The sequence below is a fragment of the Perognathus longimembris genome, chromosome 8 (genome assembly GCF_023159225.1).
Source record: "Perognathus longimembris pacificus isolate PPM17 chromosome 8, ASM2315922v1, whole genome shotgun sequence".
Taxonomy (NCBI): domain Eukaryota; kingdom Metazoa; phylum Chordata; class Mammalia; order Rodentia; family Heteromyidae; genus Perognathus; species Perognathus longimembris.
The window spans coordinates 17,413,822-17,436,895 of NC_063168.1; the positions used below are offsets into that span (position 1 = coordinate 17,413,822).

The 23,074-nt window shown below is 37.2% G+C and overlaps 1 protein-coding gene across 1 annotated transcript in view; it reads right to left on the reverse strand.

Moving 5' to 3' along the window:
• Positions 1–23,074, reverse strand: part of Ctnna2 (catenin alpha 2) — a 1,054,352-nt gene that overhangs the window by 181,954 nt on the left and 849,324 nt on the right. The gene's annotated exons all lie outside the window — the stretch shown is intronic.

A 23,074-nucleotide genomic window follows, 5' to 3' on the forward strand; every position in this document is an offset into this window, starting at 1 on the left:
GCCCAGGGTCCTTGCCCTCATGCAGCCTCAGTGAGCTCTGCTCATCCAATTCCTCATTGATCTGACAGAACCTAAGACTCTCACTCACAGAGAACGTAAAAGGTATGGTAACATTTGTAGAATGGTAAAGGTTTCATGAATAATATTAAGCAGCTGGTTATTACCATGTGTCAAGCACATAGTCTCTTTCAATGTTCCAGATGAGCTGGGAGAGGGGCTCAAGTGGTAGATGGCCTGCCTAGCAAGCATGAAGTTCTGAGTTCAATCCCCAGTAGATTAGAAATAATGTGCTTGACAACACCTTAAGTTAGGGGCATGATTTCTCCATTTCACCCATGTACATATGAGGAAGATGTGTACATGCTAAGTCGATCTCTGACAATGGGGATCTGGTTCATAGAGGTGAGACATTCCAGGACAGCTTTTACCTTTCAAGAAATGTCATCCTTATGTTAGGTCAAAACCTACCTTCCACAGGTGCTAGTGGCTCATGCCTGCAGTCCTACCTACTCAGGAGGCTGAGATCTGAGGACTGCCGTTCAAAGCCAGCCCAGACAGGAAAATCCATGAGACTCTTACCTACAATTAACCACCAGAAAACCGTAAGCAGAGTTGTGGCTCAACCTGGTAGAGTGTTAGCCCTGAGTGAAAGAGCTCAGGGACAGTGCCCAGGCCCTGAGTTCAAGCCCCATGACTAACAACAACAAAAAATACTACTTTCCTCTAACAGTCCCCTTATCCTCTTATTTGATCCTATTAGACATGGATAAAGACATCAGTCCAATCAAGTGTAAAATTTTAAGAAAAAGAACAATTAGATCCAGTAACATTGGAGTCTATACTTTCATCTTTGTTCTCCAGCAGCTTTCCTTGCTAACTGGAGTGGGACTCATTATGTTTCTTTCTTCCCTTGCTAATTGGAGTGGGACTCATTATGTTTCTCCTGTTTTCTTAGCTCTTCCATTTTTTCTTTAGTAGCATGATAATATAAGCCAGAGCTTTTGACAATTGTGCAGCTAGTTTCTAAATGACTGAAACTCTTTTTTATTATGCCAGTCAAGGAGTCCTGTAGGAGCTAAGAGAGCTGGTAAGCATACCCACAGAATGGGGATTTATTCATTACACAAAAGCTTGGCATTCAGTGGAAATCATCATCAAGGAAAATATGGGGGCAGAGAATAGAAACACGACATTTATTTTACATTCAGGTCAAAGGATCAAATCATTCTGGTTGAAACTGCATTATGTGATGTGGACCTCTCTGTCCTCACATTCTCCTACACAACTTTTGTTTTGTGAGACCTTGTGAACCTCTCCAACAGAGATACATTCTGTGATGTTTCCTATTTAAGCAAGTTGCTAGCTCTATCATGGTTTCTCTTTCCTGCTCCTCTGTTGTACTTTATTTTATTTAAACTCTCTCTGTGTGCCTAAAAGAATTAAAGGAATATAGCATATATATATGGGAAAGTCAGTAATTACAGAGACATAGCTAAATCCTCAGATAATGTTTGATTTGGATGCCCCATATTAGAGACAATCCACTGTTGCATTCATAGGTGATATGTAATAACACTTCAAACACATATGCTATTCTCAGGCTGATATTCTTAATGGGTTACTCCTCCATAGATTGGGGTGGGATAGGTGGTTAATGTCAGTAAGTACCTGGCCAATCATGGTGAGCAATGTCAAGGACATTACTGGTCCTTCTCAAATTTGTACAGGCTATAAAGTAAGAAAAGCTACATAAGAGGTCTCCTTATAGGTGCAGCTTCACTGTTTTAGAAGGAAAAATGCAGTTGATGCTCCATACTTGTTATTGGCAATGAATGTAGCTCCTATAGCGCTATGGGACAATTCAGATACCTATAGAGGGTGGCTATTCTGACTTCTAGTATTTCACACCAGTAGTGGCTCTTAGTTTTAACTCCTGCTCTTCCTGTCTTAAAACCTACTCCCTCTTTCATCCTTTCTTACTATCCCATCTCTAAGGCTCATGCCTCATTCCTTCCATCTTGAGACAGACTTGCTCTACCTAAAAGGTGAATTTTTATTATGTTCCAAGGATACCATATAGCCAAGGCTTGATTAACTCTAATATCCACAAATAAATCCAGACCTTGTCTATGTCCACTCAGATTTGCTCTGATCACATTTGACAATTTCAATACTTGATGATTTGCTAGAATTTTTGTCTATTTTTTTTCTCCCCAGTCACCCTGCAAGTAGAATCCAGAATCCCAATAGCATCTCTTCTTTTCCCATTATACTTCTGCTTTTCTATACTCTCTTTCCATTTGTCAGGATGCTAGCCAGAATTTGGGAATATGGCATGAGACTCATAATATGTGTCTGTTTTGCCTGAGATGTCAGAATGATGAGAGCTACCCAGAGGACCTCACCCATTTTGGCATTCAGCCCTGTGGGACCTTAGTGATTTGGGAGACAGATGGGATTTCATAAACCATTGGGTTTAAAGTCATTGGGCATATAGCTGACTGGAATGCAGCCATATGTCTTTAAGTGCATCTGAAGGAAAGAGTGTGCATGTCTGTTTTACTCATCAAAGTTTACAGCCACTAGTACAATGTTGGTCAAATAAGTGGACAAATGACTATTCATTGATTGAATATAGGAATGGCTACACTGACCCACAATATATTACAGAGGTTAAAATTGAGTTAAACCTAACTGTATCTGGACTTAAACCTAACTGTATAATTCTGGTTGCAACATGAATTATTGGTTGCATTATTATTCTAGGTACATAAGTTATGATTCAGTTAAGCTTCAGCTAAGATTCACATACTTCATCCATATCTTGATAATATAAGTATTTATAATACATGATAGTTTTGTAGACATGTTTTTCATTTAGTTCTCGAAACCTGAAAAATAGCAAATACAGTTTAAATATTGTTATAATTAGTCAGGTACTGAATATTCTTTGATATATAATTACTTTCACATTCTCATTCTTTAAATTTGGTTTATATTTTGCCATTCTCTTCAAGCTTATCTTAAACTTAATCAGCTTTCTTGTTAATTTAAATGTATGTCGAAATTCTTTTTCTTCCCTTTAAAATTAAATTTTGGATTGAGAAACCAGTCCCACTGCTTACTGATTAATTCTTTAGGGAAAAATAAGATCCAAAATATCAGCCTGAAGGAGTGTATAATTCTCAAATTTAAATTGTAAAAACTTTTGATTTGGGCTAGATTTTCTTTTTTTCCTCAAATAAGATCCCAAACATTTTCTCCTTGCCTTAATGCTGCAAATATTTCACTGAAATGATTAGGTTTATTGCCTGTTCTAAGAGAGTAAGAGTTCTAAATGAAAGGTTTGCGCTGTGTATGAACTGTAAGGTCCTGGAGCAGAGATGTGAAGAAGTCCCTCTATAGATGCTCTGGTTATATGAGAACATGGAAGCAGAAGCCATAAGGCATGAATGCTAGCCAGAAAGCAGTGTCTCAAGCCCAGCCTCATCTCACAGTGGCAACAAACAGCATAGGAATGAAAAGACCACCAAAGAACAATATGAAAATATTTCTAGAAAAAGTTAAACAGTTCTTCTAAAATGGAATGGGAAAAATAGTTTCCTTATTAAATAAAAAACATTGACACTTTAATGGCCTAATGGCTATTAATGAAGATTCAGGTAAGACAAATAGAGACTATAAAATAGAAATCAAAATACTATTCTCAAACTTCTTTGCTGCAAATTATCATCTTGCCCTGTAATTCTATTGATTTGCCTGTTACTATATCAAATTTTAATCACCATAAACCATGGACTAATTCAGATCTGCCACCAAGTGTCCTTAGAAGACATTGCTTACAAAGGACACCTCTGAATATCTTTTAAGACTCTTCCCTAGAAACCTGCAGATACAAAGAAACAACCAAAACATATACCTTATGTTGAGTTTGCAAACAATAGACATGACATCCTATGTTTTTAATAGGAGTTTGAGGAAAAAAATTAAAGGAAAGAAAAGAGGTGAAATTGGATGGTTAAGGCAAGTAACTCCAGAGAATTCCTTGACAAGAAATATCAAATGCACATTTGTTTCCTGAGCTAAAGTGTAGCAGGCTTACCTTCAATATAACTTTCTCCTCTGGGATATATTCTCTGGCCATCCCCAACATACAAGGCCTAGTGTCCACCCAAACCATGGGCCATGATACTAGTTTTCCAAGATGTTAAAGTAAAGATGATTATTTTTTTTTAAAGGGGGGGGGGAGAGAAGATTGTTCTGGAAACTATTAGAATATGTGCACACTGTACTTCACATGATTTACAATGCCTATGAAAATAAAAACCTAGAAAATGCCTACAGTTGTGAACCTCATTTGCTTAATGTGGCTTAATCCAGAGTTTTCCATGGAATATCTGCCAATGTCTTACAAAACAGTGCACTGCAGATCACGGATTATAACATGTTGGCTTAAATACTATTGCTTCTGTGATCAATGTCTTTGTTTTATTCCTGGCATCACAGATTTGCAAGAAGAAAAGATAAAATCCATAACCTAATGCATACACTGAATAATTTATTTTTCCCCTCAAAATACAAAGGAAATTTAACCGTGTCATTTTATTTCCTACAGCAGGCCATGAAAGTATTCAGTTCTCATTTCTCTTTGCTTGTGCAGACATAACTTTAAGCACTTTTTTGAAGCATCATTTTCTCCTTACAGACTTGACTAAAACTGACTCCCATGTGTTTGACTTCCTATCAAGGACACAGCTGAGGGTACAGACGGCACAGGGCCCTAGAATTCAGTGACCCTGGCTTTTATATGTAATTCACAGTAGATAAAAAAGTAAAAGTTTCAATTCACAATTAATTCCTCCTCATGATGTAATTTGTCCATTATGCTAACAAAGTCAACACTGACCCAGACTATAGGAATTATTCAGTGTTTTCCAAAGTGGGGTCTCTTGACCGAGAGCGAATCCCACTCATATGGGATTTCATTCTAATCAGATTCTTAACATCTGAGCCAGATGCACTGCATCAAATTTTCAGTAAATGGAAAATCTATACTTTATCTTCTTCTCCCAAGGAATTTTTTCCTAAAATAAGGTTTAAGAATGACTCTACGGATATGCCTATAGCTGTAAGACTAACTTTAGAGAGATGCAGTATTTTCCTGACCTTTAGATCCTGATCCAAGTGAGGATGGGTCAAGCTTAAGCATCGTTCTCAGCCAGGGATAACCTGATACCCAGGGGATGCAAATTAGAAATGTCTGGATTTTCTTTTGGTTGTCCTTATGGGAAGAGACTACTGATACTGGTGACTATAGGCCAGGATGCTATTGAAAACCTGTCTTGATCTACTTGGGCTATCACAACATAACACTGAGGTGTGAGTGGTATAAGACACAGAAAATTATTTGATTTTCACCACTCTAGAGACTAAAAATATGAGATCGGGATTTTGGCATGTTTAGGTCATGATGGAAGTATTCTTTTTGGTTCCTACAACCAATTTTATGTAATGTCCTCATATGACAAAGAAAAGTTCCCTGGTGTTTTATTGTTTTATGACTTAAACCCTGTCTTAAGGTCCCACTCACGTAACATAATCTAAACCTTATCACCTCCCAAAGGCCCCAATTCCAAATATTATCACATTCATCGATAGACTATACCAACATCCCACAAGTGACATGACAATCTTTACAATGAAAAATCATCTGGCATTTAATGTCACAGTGCTGATGTTTAGAATCACTGGGCTAAGGTTATTAGGAAGAAAAATAGCCCTTTTATCTTACCTTTCCTCAATGGCAGTCTGTTCTTGGTAGGATCAGCTCTTTCACTTTCATGGCATTCTCATTCTGCCATTTGCACTTCTCTTTCAATATTTATAAATGTGAAATAACTTTCATTCTCCTTTTCTTATAAGAAAAGTTTAATAGTTATTTATGGATTAATTGATACTTCCATAATTCTGCCTGTGAATGTTCTCATTCTTATTTCTCTTCACCCTAAAATGTGTTCTCATTGGAATGGATAGCTTGCAGTCACAAAATTTAGAGACACTGTGCCTGATCCATTTGAAGGGTTTCTTCAATGGCAAACTGGGGCTCAGAAGGTCTGTGGATTACTGGAAAGTACACTGTCCTGGAATATTACACTATTAATATCTTATATTTAAAACATCATATGGATGTGTGTGTGTATATATATATGTATAACGCAAGATAAACTTTCACTTTTAATTCTCAATAACTATTTTATCTTTATAAATTATATTTAGGTAGTTGTATAAAGGGTTTCCATTCAATGTATCAGTTTATAAATACTGTGAAGTTTGATCAGTGTCATCCCTGCCATCATCAATAATCCTTTGGGTAGAGTACCACTATTAACTTCACATTTACAGATGAGAGAGAAAAAAAAAACAAAACATGAGGTTTAGGATTTTCCAGGGTTGTACAGCTCTGGATGTCCAATTCTGAAGTATCCTCTCTTGACCCCACATTATTCTACTCAACCAAGTGTAACAAGACTTCAGGTAACCTGATTCCCAGTCACATGTTTATTCCCTTAGCCCACACTGTTAGCTTTGTCACCCCAAGTAATGGGGAAAGGTTAAAAGCAGGGGTTGTATCTTATGTATATTGATTCCATTTTGATGCTCAGCTCATTGATGGTGCTCAATAAATGTTGGTTGGTTGATAGAGAAAAGAAATGAATGGCATCCTGAAAATTAATTTCCTCACTTTGGCAGCTTGAGCGAATCCTATTATGTGTTGAAAATTAAACCCTGTTCTGCATTCTAAGGCCTGCCATCTCAACTGTGGTAAAGAAGACACTTGCTCAACCCCCATTATTGTCTTGCAATCTTAGAAAAGGAGGTAACATTTCCCAGAGTCATCACGAAAGAACATCCATGGTGTGTTCACCCAGGCCCAAGGCATGGTTAAGTGAAGTTGGCTTGCAAAGAAAGCTACATTTACTCCACCACAATGTAAATACTTCAGGGCTACAAATTCATTTTTAAAGCCACATCAGATCCCAAAGGAAGATCTGAAAATAGTGAGAAATACAAGGCTGTGCTTCATTCCCTCAGTGTCACCGTCCTCACAGCAGCCAGCTGTGCATATTAGGATGTACTAGGGAGAAAGAGATGCGGACACTATCATTCCCATCAGAGCTGAGGGTCATTCTGTTCCTTCTAAGATATCTGGAGACTAAAGAAGCCCCAGGGGATGGCAAAGATGATTCAAATCCTTGTTTTGGACACTTTCTGAAACTACTCACAGCTGTGTTTGGAAGAAGGAGAGGTTTAATGATTTAGTCTCATTAAATTCTTCTCTTGTCTTCCAGAGGAAGGGAAAGTGTCAGAATCTCTACTTAACAGAAAGGAAACAAAGAGAAAAAAGAAATCCATGGCCTTACATTTCATCACCCCACTGATTACCCTTGCACAGCATATGAGCTCCTTTGTCACAGAAGCGGACAGATGTTAATTTTAAGATGGAAAAGCAAGACAATGGAGAGAAGAAAACTGTTGAGATGGTGCAGGATAAGAGAATTCGCTAAGTGGCTCTCAGTTGGTTTGCAGTGTTTAGTATTTACGCTACAGTCCTACAGTCCTGAAAGAGGCTCTCTGTAAGGTCTAGGTGTCTGAGCAATAAAATAACTCACTAAAATTACTGCCTATGTCCTCTGGCCTACCCTGACCAAGAACACATCGATTAATTGGGAGCTCTGAGAGATAGATGCATTAATGGCCATTGACCTCATCTCTGTATTGTCTAAAAAAGAAAGCTATCAGCAGATTACCAGAAAGACTGAAATTTGGGACTGTGGGCTAATAAGTAAATGAAAAAAAAAAAAACAGCTAAGGTTGACTCACAGGAAAACCTATGAGTCTAATTATTTGCTTAATACTGAATGAAACAGGTGATTATTGTCATCTATGAGGTCCTGTAACAAGGACATAGAAACTTCTGCAGGTCACTGGTTGACCTCTGATGGTCAGTCCTCTGACCTCTGGATACAGAAACATAGAGGAGAGGGCTAATGCTATCTCCCTCCTGGGAGCCTGACTGCAGGGCTGGTGTCTTTTTTGTTCTCAGTCAGCAACAGCATTCATTCTTGGCTGGCCTTGCTTCCTTCTCTGGCTATAGATATAATTTAGAGAATTGTAATCCCAGGCGACAGATTCTAGAATAACAACCACAAGAATGCAAGAACATGTAATAACAAAAAATTATAATGATGATGACAATAGCAATACAGAGCACATATGCTATGCCAAAAATTGTTCTACACATTGACATGATTTTCATCAGTTACTCCTCGTCAAACCCTAGGAAGCCATTGCTATTATGATCTCTACATTGCAGGACAGAAACTGAAGCACAAAGAGGTCAAACACCTTGCCAAATCAGCCTGGCTGAGTGCCTCTGTCTCATGCCAGCTACTTAGGATGTTGAGATCTGGAGGACAAAGTTTGAAGACAGCCTGGGCAAAAAAGTCTGAAGTCCCCTGTTAACAAGTAAAATGCAAGACTAGTGTTGTGGCTCAACTGGTAGACTATCAGCTATAAACTTGCACACACGACGTATGAGAGCTGGAGGCTCTAAGTTCAAGCCAGAATACTGGCAGCCACATTTCTCAGAAATATGGGGAAGAACAAACTGAACAATCACTGTCCCAAACCAGTCATAAAGTGACACATTGCCTTGAAATAACTAGCACAACTAAGGCTGGTGGAGTGGCTTACATGGTAGAGCACCTGCCTAACAAGCACAAGGCCTTGAATTCAAACTCCAGTATCAAAAAAAAAAAAAGATAGAAAGAAAAGAAAAATAAATAAAAACTCCACAATGGAGATATTTCACCTATTTTACCCTATGGAGATTTTTCTTACAGGTAAACAAAGAAGTTCACTTGGTTTACCAGTCCAAGTATATAAACTAGTTATTATTGTCTTTGCACAATTGTTCTAAAAATGTACATTCCTGGAACTTTCCTAAAGTCTTAAAATTAAATACAAACTTAGTTTCTCCCAGAAAATCCATTCTACACTCGAGTCAAAATGAAGTAAGCAGGCTTCATTAAAATAATACCATATCTTGGATTATTTCTGTCTGACATACCATCTTCACCCTGTGAGTTCTGCTCTCCATTTTCAGCCCTAGTTACAAAACTCAGTGGGCCTTTTATTTTTTAAAAAAAATTCTGAGTGCTGTTTACTGAGTGCTATTAACAAAGTTCTGAATCAGAACTTTGAGATATGACTGACCTCTCCTATTTTACCTGGTACTTGGACTCAACTCTTCTTGTGTTACCTTGGACACTTATTGGTCATTCCTAGTTCTATCTCTATTTTTTTAAGAAATCAATTGCTTATTTAATATGTATTATTTGTCAGATCTTTCTACTCTCACAATCCCTTCCTCCAAGTCATAGATCTTTATATAGAGATAGATAGATATAGATAGATAGATATAGATATATATCTTGAATAATTTATTCCTATCTTCAATAATAGCTTTGAATAGGATCTTAGTATCTTGAAGTTTCTGAATACTTTTAAGGCCAATGGAAAATGGGTTGTACATTTTACAATTCAATCTTTGTAAGATAAGGCTACTCAGTTTTGCAACCCAACATGAGCTTCTGAACAAAGAAAGCAACATCATCACTAATGCATGTGGTGTGAACTGTCAACAAAACTAAATATATTCCTCCCAAGTTGACCTTCAACTTTGTCTCTTCAGCTTCAATATTTGCATAAATTGGTCCCACCCTTCTGCTTGAAAAATGAAGAAGTCTATAAGAGGAATTAAATTTCTAGTATGGGCAGACGAAAGAGCACTTCATCAAATACCAAGAAGTAATTTCTCAAAGGTTTTTAAAGTCTCATGAGATACAGAAATATCAAGTTTTACCTGCTATATTGACTCCTACTTGGTTCTGAAATATTCTTGCTCTTTCTCTGTCTACTCACCAGGTGGGATTTTGTATCCGCAAGTACTTGAGCATAGTTCTGTGTGATTTGGGAGAGGCAGGCATACCTTCTTTAGTCAATAGAGCATTAGGAAATATGTCCAATCCCCAAATGGAGGTTTAGAAGCTATTGTAAGTGTGGTACCATTTATATGCTGCTCACTCTCACACACTGATTGTTTCAGACAGTGGCCACTGTACAAATTCAAGTCCTATGAGGAGAACTTGTATGTTTCCTTGGAAACCTTCAAAGCCCATGGGATATTATAAAGGAATATACATGATGTATACTCTCTTAAGCCATTGAAATTGAGAGCTATTTATCATATAGCTTGTTCTTTGCACATACTTAAGGAATTTGAGATTATATGGTAAAATTTGATGTCACAAGATAATGGACCCCACTAAGGGAAGGAGGTAAGATATGCTTTTGTTCCATTAAGATCACAAATTCCCCAATGCCACATTTTTGCTGCTCAATTAAACATCAGATTTCCCTCATAAAGTTTTGTGTTCCCTCTCCACCCTTTTTCAATACTAAGCATAGAAATCAACATTGTTATAGAATAAATGTTTTTTGTGTTAACAAGCAGACATACTTTGCTAGCTTGTGTGTGAATGCACATAGTTATCTTGGAAGGAATGCCAAACTGCTCATGATGGCCATCATTCAGCATTGACAGAAATATCCTTTTTTCCACTTGTTAATTTTGCGGCTTTCTTTAAAAAATAGAACATTTCCTAAGAAGGTACTGTAATCTCCTATTTACCAAGACTCAGTGAAAGAAGGAAAACATGTCTTTCTCTTAGTTCACATAGTCATTAATTGTACAGGCCAATGACCTTTACTCAGTCTGAACACTGAACAATGTTTCTAAAATAATCACATACCTTTAGGAATATTATGCTATAACCAATGATCAGGTGACATGGAAACACAGTAGATGCATTATACCAACAAGAAACACCAACATTACTTGTTTAATTTTCTTTTGACTTATCTAACATGGTCTCTTCTAACAACCTTCATCAAAATTGTGACTCAGTTTTACTTTTTCCTTTTCTTCTTCACTTTTCATCTACTATGAAATGATTCACATGAATACACATGATTCATTAAACAGTACTCTAGACATTTGCACAGTGAACACAAAGGAGGATATACTTAGGAGAGGATTACAACGGCTCCATGATTAATATGCATATGGCTATATAAAATGATGCTTATGGAAATGAACTCCAAGTAATGGAAACAAGAGGACTTTTTTTCTTGTACTCTTTGTAGTTCTTTTTTCTTCGTCTTCTCTGCTTTTTTGTTCCCTCTGATTTCTGTACCCTTTGTTTTATATGTGAGTTTATGTGATTTGGGGAGGGGAAGGGGAATCACAGAAATGGTGAGACAAAAGGTAAACTAATTCAACAATACTTACTAGACTCTATGTTGGGGAAAAAAACTATACAACTTGAGGAGGGGGGTTCAGAGAGAAATCTGGGATAAAATGAGGGAGGAGATGACACTATTCAAAAATAAATGTGCTCATCTGATTTGTGTAACTCTTCTTTACATAACCTTCACAACTTAAAAAAATCACAATTAGAATTTATAATGAATTAGAATTCTAATTATATAACTAGAATTATGCTTCTCAGGAGTGGAGACCTCTGTTTTGCTCACTGATAGATATCATAGGTTCAGAAAAAATATGCAAATTAAGAAAGTTAGAATGAGAAGTACGGACGTATCAACTCTAAAATAATGTTTATAAGCTAATGGTCATGTGGCAGATTTTGGTGAAGCAATTGCCTTAGCTTCCTCACTGAGCTATTCCAAGGACAAAGTCTATTCAGATGACAATAATTTTGAATAACATGAAAATCAGAAATAGGAAAATATAAAAATTCCCCAGAAACACTCCATGTTTTTGTCAAGCACATACACCTGCACACAATGCCTCATTTCTTCACAAAACCTTCACCTTATTTGAAAATACCTTAACATCAAAATGTGGCAGTGGGAATGAAAAGAAAATAAGTTGCTGATAAATTTTTCTTGACTCTCTTTTTTGGCAGGCTATATCATGGTGTATAATCAGATACCCTGGCTACAGGCAATGCAGCTGGCAAAGAGCCCTAAAATAGTCAAGAAATTATTTAGACTTGGGAGCCTCCTAGCTTGTTATTACATGATAGATCCAGCATCATTATTGTTCTCACTGGCTACTCCTACTGCATTGTATTTACTCATACAATTCCAGTGAATATTTTATTACCTAAAAGTACAATGACTTTTTTAAAAAGCACATGTTCCCCTAGCAGCAGTAGCAAAAGGCAGAAACAGAGAACTGCACTTGATCAGGCTAGGAGATAGTATTTCCCAGCTGGAACAGAGGCCTGAAGTGGTCAGGGAAGGCTTATCCCTCACCCCACTTGTACCCTTTAGGTAAATAAGGGCATCTATAAGTTTTCAATCAGGTTCTTCTTATTCCAGGGTAATTCTTGAAATGGAGGAATAAGAAATATGTGAGGGAACCATAAAAAGCCAAAATGTCTTCATGATAGGATGTAGTGACATATCCTGGAAGGGAAATATATGGATTATTTTTCATTTTTTATTGTCAAAGTGATGTAGAGAGGAGTTACAGTTTCATGCATAAGGCAGTGAGCACATTTCTTATCCAACTTGTTACCTCCTCCCTCATTTCTGCCCCCCCCCCGCCTCCCCCTCCCCACTTCCTTCCCTCCATGAGTTGTACAGTTGGTTTACACCATATAGTTATGTAAGTATTGCTGTTTCATTGGTTTGTCTTTTTATCCTTTGTCTCTTGATTTTGGTATTCCCTTTCCATTGTTGCTGTTATTTTCAACGTGCCATGTGAAATTATGCCTTTTTTCTTTTGTGTTTCCTGTGGTTTTACCCCTGATATCACTGTAACTGATTTTAGTGCCCTGGATACTGTATGTGTGTGTATTGGAACTAGGGAAGGAAAAGGGAATATATGGATTTTGGATGAATAAATTTTAGTGGAGGGCAAATCCAAACAGAATTTTGCTTCCAGTACAGGTGGATGGAATGAATGAAGATCACTTTTTGGATTGTGACTGCCTGATGTAATTTGGGGTTTCCAAAATTATATATTTTTTCACTATTCATGTGCATTGAGGACTTCTAATAACTGGCTATCTATGGAGGAACTCCTTAAAACACAATAAGCACGTTTATTATATATGGTTTTGAGCTAGCAAAGTGAAAAATTAAAAAAAATCAAAGTCTAAAGAAATTTCTGAAATAAAATTTTCAATTCTGCTCCCTATTACAAAGCTCAGTTGATCCAGAAAGGTTGTCAGTCTCACATATAAAATCACACATGTTTACACTATATGATCTGCTGAGTGCTTTCCTGATCTTAATTTTTGTAAAAATATTCCTCCCAAGAAGTAAATTGTGGCTCCAAAGCAAGCTAAATGCCTTTAATTTTAAAGTAAATATTTTAGGTTGAAAAGTGGCATGTCTTTAGTGGAAATTGGGGAGCATTAGAGAAAAAAAGTGAAGCAACAGCAACAGTAAAGTACTGAAGTCTATGTGTCCTGAGACTTTATAGTCTTCAATGGTGGTCTCCTTGGAATCAAACATTAAGGGATACTAAGGGCCTATTGTAAATGTTTGCTCACAACCAGCATCACATAGGAATATGTTCCGGAAAATATCACTTATTCCAGGTCTTCAAAAGTTTTATTGTCATAGGAAGCAGATAGGAATTATATTGAAACTTTGAATGGAAGCTGGGTGCTGGTGGCTCATACCTGTAATTGTAATTACTCAGAAGACTGATATGTACACTAAAAGCTAGACTGAGCAGTCCATGAAACTCTTTTTTTATAATTAAGTACTTAAAAATTTAGAAAGCCAGAATCATAGCTGTGGCTCACGCGGTAGAGCCTTAGCCTTGAAAAACAAAAACAAGAACAAAAAATATCCATGGACAGCACACAGATCCTGAGTTCCAGCTCCAAAACCAATGTGTGTGTGTGCACGCGCGCGCACACACACACACACACACACACACACCCTTAGAATGGGATGAGTAGGAACTGAGATTCTGAATTGTTGACCACTTTGAAGTTAAGGCTTATGCTTAGTGCCTCAGGGCCACATTTTGAGCAAGCAGTAAGGCCTTTGGTTTTCTGTATTCCACATCTGATACACTGGGGAGCAGTATCTAGCCCTTGGTTTACTCAAATACACTCATCTCCATACACATGCAACCATCCTGCACAGGAGGAGAGCCTTTGGTTTTACACAGGGGATCCTAGAGATGCATTCACTCCCCTTTGCATCCTGACCTGGATGTGGACAAGCCTGACTTCCTAAATCGACAGCATATATTTCTTGGCTCCTATGCACTTACTTATAATGTTGCCACTAATAATAATAGAAGAGATCATCAGACAGTGAGATGGGAAATTCCTCATTTAGTGAATAGTAGGAAAGCTGAGAAGAAAGCTACTAACTGCATGGACATTGTTCTTGAAAAAGATGAATAGATTAAGTCCACAAAGACAGATTGAGTCGAGACCAAGCTAAAGAATTATAAACCAAATTTTACTCTCAATTAATATACATTTAGTAAGCATGTACCATTTCTGCTTTGGGATCTTACTTTATAAGTAGCCTCAAACTTGTGATGGAAGTCAATAGAATAGACTTAATCATCTTCCTACCTCTTCTATATACACATCTTTTCAGTGCATTATTACCTATCCACCTGTTCCTGCTCTCCTTCATCATCTATCTGCCCTAGTTAAAAATGCATCAATGAGACAATCCTAGTTAGATATTGCCATTTGAAGAACAGTTTAGTTTTCTTTCCTAAATGTACTTACAGAATACTAAAGGCTTTAAAAAAAGAAAGGTGACACGCTAGTTTACATTATTAGAGATCATAGGGAAATAACTTTGTAACAGGAGATTTCCATCATATTGCAGGACAGCAAATGCTGAGTGTTGAATAACAATAACATCATACATCATTTTAACTAGAAAACAAACCACATGTTATCTGATCACTTTGTTCAAGTCAAATAATGTATGTCACAAATTAACCAATGAGAATATGGGACCTTGGGTTATGTATTTATTTAATTTAAAGCTTGTAGAGAAATACTTCTCAGACCGCAATTGCTTTTGTCTCCTTGGGGGTTTGTTGAAAATGTCTGAATCATTTTTACTCATAGCAATTCTGAGTAAAAATGTTGTTGGCATCTACTCAGTACAAACGAGTGATGTCACTAAACATTGGACAATGTACAGGTCATCTCCCCAACACAAAGAATTTACCAGCCTAAAATAGGAATAGAAGGTGATTGAAAAATCTCATTGTCAAGGAACCATGTTTCTTCATAAATACTTTAATCTTCCACCCATCAAAATGCAGAAGAATCTGTCCAATTAAAATTTCTCTGTACTACTTAGTAAATTAACAAATTAAATAAAGTAAATAAAAAACAAAATCAGAGATCACCTCCTTTGAAATTATGATCAAAGACATAATTATGAATAAGGACACCTAATGGTATATAATCAATAGTAGCTACTGGCACACGATGTTTCTGCAAAAATGTTCAGTTCCTGTGATCAAAACAAAGTGTTCCCCCTTTTGAAGGTTACTGTAGAAGAAATGGGGAGGAAATTAAAAGCAACTGTGTGAAAATGAAAACCTCACTTAACTTCCTTCTACCTTCTGGGAAAACTCATAATAGAAATTGTCATTTCACTTTAAAAGTTCTGCAAGATAGGCTGAAGAAATATTAGCTTCTATGCTTTCCTTATGGATTTATATTTGGACTCTTTGGGGCCAGAAAATCACTTGTGCAAATGTCATTAGTACTTTTTGATCACGAGAAACTCCTCATAGTTCTGAAGTAGCCATTTATAAATGGTATTTGAGCCAAAGTCCTTCTACCAAAACTCTAGTTAAGCAACTGGGACAAAGGTTGAATTGTTTTCATTTTGAGAAAGGCAATTGTTACCCTCAAAATTCCAAGGAAAAGGCAAGCAGAGAATTTGTTGGATATTAGATCATTCTTTTCTCCACTCAAAACAAGCACAAGAAATAATGGGCCATGATATGGCCAGTATTTGTAAAAATACACGATATTGAAACCTATAATGTATTGAAGGCCAATTTGAAAGATTTCTGGTGACAGGACCATAGGGAGAAACAGCAGAAGTTAGACAGAAGTCTATGAAGTAAATGGACGGGGGAAGATAGTCCTTAAGGCAAAATTTAAGGGCAGAAAAACAGCACAAGCTCCATTTGGGCTCCATCAGGTAGAGATATTAGCATAGACAACCAATATTCTATTTTCTTTGCCTAAGTCACATCTCCCTTATCCTTCTGTCTTCCAATACATGAACTCTCCAGTCAGTAAATACCTTCTGGCCTTGCATGGCAGTGTGAACCTTATGTTATGCTTTATTCCTGCCTATGTTTCCAATGTTCTCTGCAACAATGTGGCGTGGGCCTCATCCTTGTCTGTCTCCATTATTTCAGCACTTGGATTTGGGTCTTCCCACTCTGAATTTTGCCTGGGTGAGGATGATTTGCCCTCCCCAGCGAGCACGGAGGGGTGGTGGGCTCCTGAGCCTTTTGAGAGACAGGTATGAAAGTGTTAGCTCTCCCCTGCTGGCAACAAGCAGATCTGCCTTGTGCCTTGTTTACAGAACAGGCTCATGAAAAGTGTCCTAGTTTAGATGTAAATTGCAAATTTGCTTTCTTTTTTTAAAAAAAAGCTCCCTGTAACAGAGATACTTGAAAGCACCTACTTAAAAGGACTTGACTTTTTAGATACTTGATTGTGGTGATCAAAACAGCCTCTTTAGCTGAGTGTTGCATGAGGATAGGTCAAATCACAGCCTATTTTTAGTTGTGAAACTACTGATCCATAAGAAACTGTATTGCCTTGTTGTCATTAACACCTTCCATGTCTCCAGCCTCTATGTAAAAACTGTCATGACATTTCAAAAAAAAAAAAATAAATCCGCAGCTTCTTTTCTCCTGGAAGCAACCTCTGATGCAGTTCCATCTATACATCACAGGCTTCACAATCACAGAACCTGTAATTTCAAAATTTCAAAATGTTTCATTAAGAAAAGAATAGAGAAAAATATAAGGGAAGGTATTGAATCTGAGGTATCTTGAATCCCCCACAACCCTGAACGTATAATCCATGGAAGAAGCCATCCTCTTGGGACTATTTTCAGATTTGGAAAGGCATGTATGTTCTCCAAACTTCCAGGGAAAAGTTCCAAATACAAGTCATGAGGCCTCTTTTGTTTTAGCATGAAAGATAGCAACTTGTCAAGTTTGTGCAACTAACTATATTTTGGTAGCAACTGGCAATATAGAAAAATATTGACTCAATTCCCAGGCACCTTGGGTGTGTGACATTCACACCCTGTCTAAATAAAAGCAGCCAAGGGGAGCAATCTGGTTGGAAGTAGTAGTAGAGTAATTTCGAATATTTCTCTTTGTATTACAGAGTTTTATTAGGTTTTTGTACTAAATGACAACTAAAACATCAAAAATTTCCCCCAATGTTGTTCATGATGTGTTTTATATATGACTGAGAAAAAAAATCTGTTCTTTAGATCAAGGAATGCATGTACGTATTGAATACACATACTCCTATATACATATAGAAGTGGTTTTGAAAGACAAAGTTATTTGGAGACTAGAGGATAGTGTGCTAAAACATGCTACACACCCAATACCCCATGGCACTGTGGCCATTCATAGTGCTTGGCTTTTTGCAACACTAATGAAAGAAAAGTAAACATGAAAGAAGCAAACATGAAAACAATATCTGGAGACTCTGAGGTCATATAAACAAATTATCTCAGTTAAAAACAGCATTATTTACTAAAGTGTAGACTTTTCTATTTAATAGCATTGGTCTGTATTCTTTCTTTGGCTCCCACATAGTGAATCTGGTTAAGAGCTATTCAAATTTGTCCTTTAAATATTGGGCCAGTCATAGGCCAAGGTCATGGGATTATAACAAAGAATGATGGGCTCCATATAGATGTTCACTTTATGGTCTGTAACAGCTCTGTGACTAGCTAAATCTCAAGCTTCAGGTACATGTTAGAATATGGCATAAGAATATTGGGATATAATGGGGCTGGGAATATGGCCTAGTGGCAAGAGTGCTTGCCTCCTACACATGAAGCTCTCGGTTTGATTCCCCAGCACCACATATATGGAAAATGGCCAGAAGGGGCGCTGTGGCTCAGGTGGCAGAGTGCTAGCCTTGAGCAGGAAGAAGCCAGGGATGGTGCTCAGGCCCTGAGTCCAAGGCCCAGGACTGGCCAAAAAAAAAAAAAGAATATTGGGATATTGTACATAACATAGTCTCCTATAACTGCCAAATTCTTCATTCACCTACAAATGCATTCTAGATCAAAACAATGGTTTAGGTCTTCTGTTGCTTTAGAATCTGAAATTCAGAGAGGTCTGTGAATTAGACTAATGAAGATGGTCAAGACCAAAATAATATGTCAAGTGCAAACTCTGAGGGTCAGAGGATTAAAGTGACGGTTCATCCATACCATCACGGGAATATATCATCATACCATCAAAGAAATCCCAGTCACAGGGCCCAATGGACTCAGTATTACATATTAAGGTAAGGGTTGAAAGGACATAGTCACTAAGCCTCAGGCTGGCTACAGGGCTTCAGGAAGTTGGACTCTACCTCCTTCTAAATGTAATGGAGTCAAGGTAATCTGAAAGTTGATTTTAATTCAAAAAAGCAACGTCCCACACACCATCCCTCTGGAAACATGGCTTCAGGCTGGCTAGAGGGCTTCATGGTATAAAAAGTCCATCCAGCTAGCAAAATTGAACATGTGAGCATTGAAGAGGTTGTTCCTAGGCAATTAAAACCTTGTGTTTTTTTTCATTCTTAAATCACATCATTTTTAAAAGCATGCAATTTTTATTTCTGTTTTAAAGGATTATGGCCTTACCAATCTAAGATGGTATGACATTATGGTTTTTCCAAGCTAGCTGGATAATATGTACATGTTTTGGACAGTTGTGGAAAACAGAAAATACAAAATCCCACACTTATGCAATTCGAGAATAGCAACCTCCAGAGGATGATAAAGTGAAATTATACATTAGTACAACAAAAGGTCAAATATCAACAAGCAGCAACACTGAATGTAAAATTCTAATGTCTTATCTGACAGCTCCACTATTATAGCCCAGGCTCTAATTTCTAACTCATCAGGTATCACCGCACTCTTCCTTTAGATCTCAGAGAAGTAGGCTAAAGGATATCCTCTTTCTGATGTCTTATGGTTTTCTTGTGCTGAAGATGAGCTAGTCAAGAATGCAACACATAAAAAATAAAAATAAAATAAACTTAAAAGAAGAATGCATCACATGACTAAATATAAATATGAACCACATATACAGACAGAGAAGATCATATGGAATAGTGGAAATAACAAGTCAGAGCATCTGAATTCTGTCTGTCACTGACTCACAGGTTGGTGACTTTGGCCATACTGCTTTTGATTTCCCTGAGCCTCCGATTTCTCATCTTCAAAACTCTGACTACTTACTTAAAAATGAAAAGAGATTATATACGAAAGTCACTATAACACCTACCATAGAACAAGAGCTAAGTGGTGATTCTCCTCCTTTCCCATAAATATCGACAGTATAATTAATTGTTTTTACTTTTCTGGATGTTTCTTCATAAGGGTACTTAATTTAGCTATTAGGATATGATTTAAAGGGTTGGTTGAGGTGGAGTTCATTTTTATCTAAATGCCAGCAAACCAAATTTTCATGGAATTTTATAGTTGTTTCTTCTTAGCTGTGAAAAATAATTAACTTGATGATCATGGCCTTAGACTTTATATTTTGACTTTATCAAGATTTAAATGTAACCTGGAAGTATTTCTATTATTTACATAGTTAATTCAAACCACTGGAATCTATTTTTGACCTTGAAACACTAAATAGCCTTAGATTCCATCATTTGCAAAAAAAAAAAATTATAAGAGTCCAAAGTACTTAGTAGCTTAAATAAATAGGAATTTGAGTAGCACATAGGTCAAGACTCATGGAGCTAGTAAGGGAATTTAGCTTACTCTACGCTGCCAGTAATGGTAAAGCAGCTTAGATCATCTATTCTACTGGGCTAGATAAATATTCTTGAACAGTAGTATACATTACTTTCAGAAATCTGTTCCGTAAAGTAGAGCACTTTTCTGGTATACAATTTGAAAGATATGAAACTTAATGTCTATCTAATAGCAGTGATAGTAGTAGCTAATGTTTTGAGCAATTACTTTGGGACCAAGCACATATCAAAAATGTATAGAATAGATTTCACTGTAAGCTGTGTGGTACCCTAGGACAGGAGACAAGGTGGCAAGGAACAGTGTTTAATACTGTGATCTCTGAAATCTGGGACTTGGAGTCATGTAGGAGCTCTACCTCTTTCTATCCGTGTGACATAGAAATGGTTATATAACTACTTGATTTATTTATTTCATTACTTAGGTAATGAAGGATTTATAAAGAACTCTAGCCCTATATTTATATAGTAATTAAGAATACAAGGCAGACATCTGAACTTCTCTGTAATGTTTTATTATATGCTACAGCAAATATAAAGTAGGATTTCAGGAGTTTAAGACATTTAAGAAGAAAGAATAGACTTAAATACATACTGCTTAAATGGTGGGATCAGATTTAGTGTGAGTATAAACCATGTTTGAGCTAAACAAAAATAAGTCTTCATAGACCATTATTACTTATAGATCTGTTTGAACACATTAACTAATAGAGAGTCCTGAGAAAAAGAGTGGATGAGAATTTTGAGTTTTGAAAATGCAAAACAATCCATTTCCATCAATGTAATCTTTGAGGCAGCTTCTCTTGATTTTCCTTTTTGGCTCATGGTTTAAATCAAGACCCTGGAATTTACAAAGCTCCATTGCATTTATTTAAACCTGAAACATTTGTGTGGGGTTTTCAGGATCACACCTATCAAACAGCTGCAAGCCAGAGCCAATTGAGAAACAGTCTGAGAGCGTAAACTATGCTTTTTTTATTTTTTAAGTTCCAACTGATTTCATTACTGTAGAATGTCAAAACTTGGAGTCATCCCAGATTTCTCTCTGGCTCAGATCCTTGCATCCAATACAACCTTGCAAATATAATCCAAATCCAATCATTTCTTCTAACCTCCCTGCTTCTATACAGACATATTTCTAATCCCTTACTGGACTATTGCAGTTTCATTTTATATTTTTTTCTTGCTCCTACCTTTATTACTCTATATACTCATATAACATTTTTTTCTATAATGGAAATCAGATCATATCACGCCTTTTTAAGGCTTTCAAAGGGTGGAAATTTGTCAGTGAAATTCACAGTCTTTACCCTCCATCCTCAATTTTTCCTCCATAATTTCTCCTCCGGTGCTTAGCCCCAGTTGCACAGGTCTCCTGGTTCTTTCTCATGTATACCAAGCACACTGCTGCATTGAGTATTTACTCTCACTCTCCTCACCTTAGGAAATGTTCTTCCACTTCCTTCTGCTCTCTGCCTATTAATCATCATATGGGAGATGTACTTCCTGATGCACTGCTCATGTCCTCTCTCTCCACTGTCCCTCAATGTCTTGTTTTACACGAAGGCAGAATAGTTCCACCTTATATGTTACACATGTACCTTTTCCATTGTCTCTCTTTCACAACAGATATATACTTCAGGAAAACAAAAGGCTGCTCTATAATTTTGTGTGTTTATATTTCCAAAAACCAGAAAAGCATCAGCACATGGAAAACTCTCCATTACTGTTGCTCAGTGCAAACAACATGCTAGTGAATTTCAATTACAATTCACCCGGGGGTGAAACCAAAACACTCAGGTGCCTAACCAGAGGGATCACATGGCAGCTTTGTCTCTTCCTTTCAAGATAGAGCTTCTCAATCTTCATGGGCTATAGCCTTCATGAGAACAAAGTCATGACAATAAGGTAGACCACTGAAGTCTCTTGTGTTCAATCTATCATTTTCCTGGTGTCAATGCTCTGCTTTGTCAGATCAAACCAGCTCACTTCCTCACATCCACTCTAACTGAGAATGGAAATAAAAGTATGCTTAGAAGGCAAAGGGAGTCCACAGTAGACTTAGGAGCAGACTGGGAAAGGTACTTACTTCTCCTGCCAGGAATCGGAGAAGTAAATATCAAGTCCTTTCTACTCAGGGGAAATGGGAGTTCTACACTTCAGTTCTTCCTGGACCCAAAATTCCTCCTCGGTAGTAGAGAATTAAGCAGATACAATGCCTCTTGACTTCTGATCTCTAAGGTAACCCTTAGAATCCTACAGCCATATTATTAAAATATGTCATCTAAGGAGGAAAAAACCAGTGACATTGTTGGCTGCCTGTATTACTTTACTCATTCTTTAGGCACCAGCTCTTTATTGAATACCTGCTATGCAGAGGCAGTCAGCAGGGTGCTAAAGTGTGATTAGGAATCAGTTCAATACAGTCCTACCCTAAAGGAATTGGTAATTTGGCAGAAGACATAGTACATAGCTGTAGAACTCAATCCTAAACCAAATGGGAAAATTACAAAATTTAAAAGGTAAGAAACTGATCCTACTTGGGTACATGCTTAGAATGAAAGTCAAACAATAGATAGAAATGAGAGGAAGGGCTGGGAGTGGGGTGGGGGCAGTGCCAGGAAAGGACACTCTACAAAAGGCCAAAAGTGAAAGGGAGCAAAGACATTTAACAAATCAAAAATACCTTGCAGAAATGAGGGAAAAGACAGGAGAGAGTCTGGAGACTTATGAGACATCCAAACCATGCAATCCATGTAGGTTCACTTGAAATGTTGGTCTTTACCTGAGTGAAATAGGAAGTCTTTGACAGGGGTAATATATTTCCACTTTTCTTTCTTAGAACCCTATTCACTCAGCCTAATGGGTACAAACCAAGACTGAGGAGGTCATTAGATGAGAGTGGCCAGATGGGAGCTACTTTAATTCCCACACCA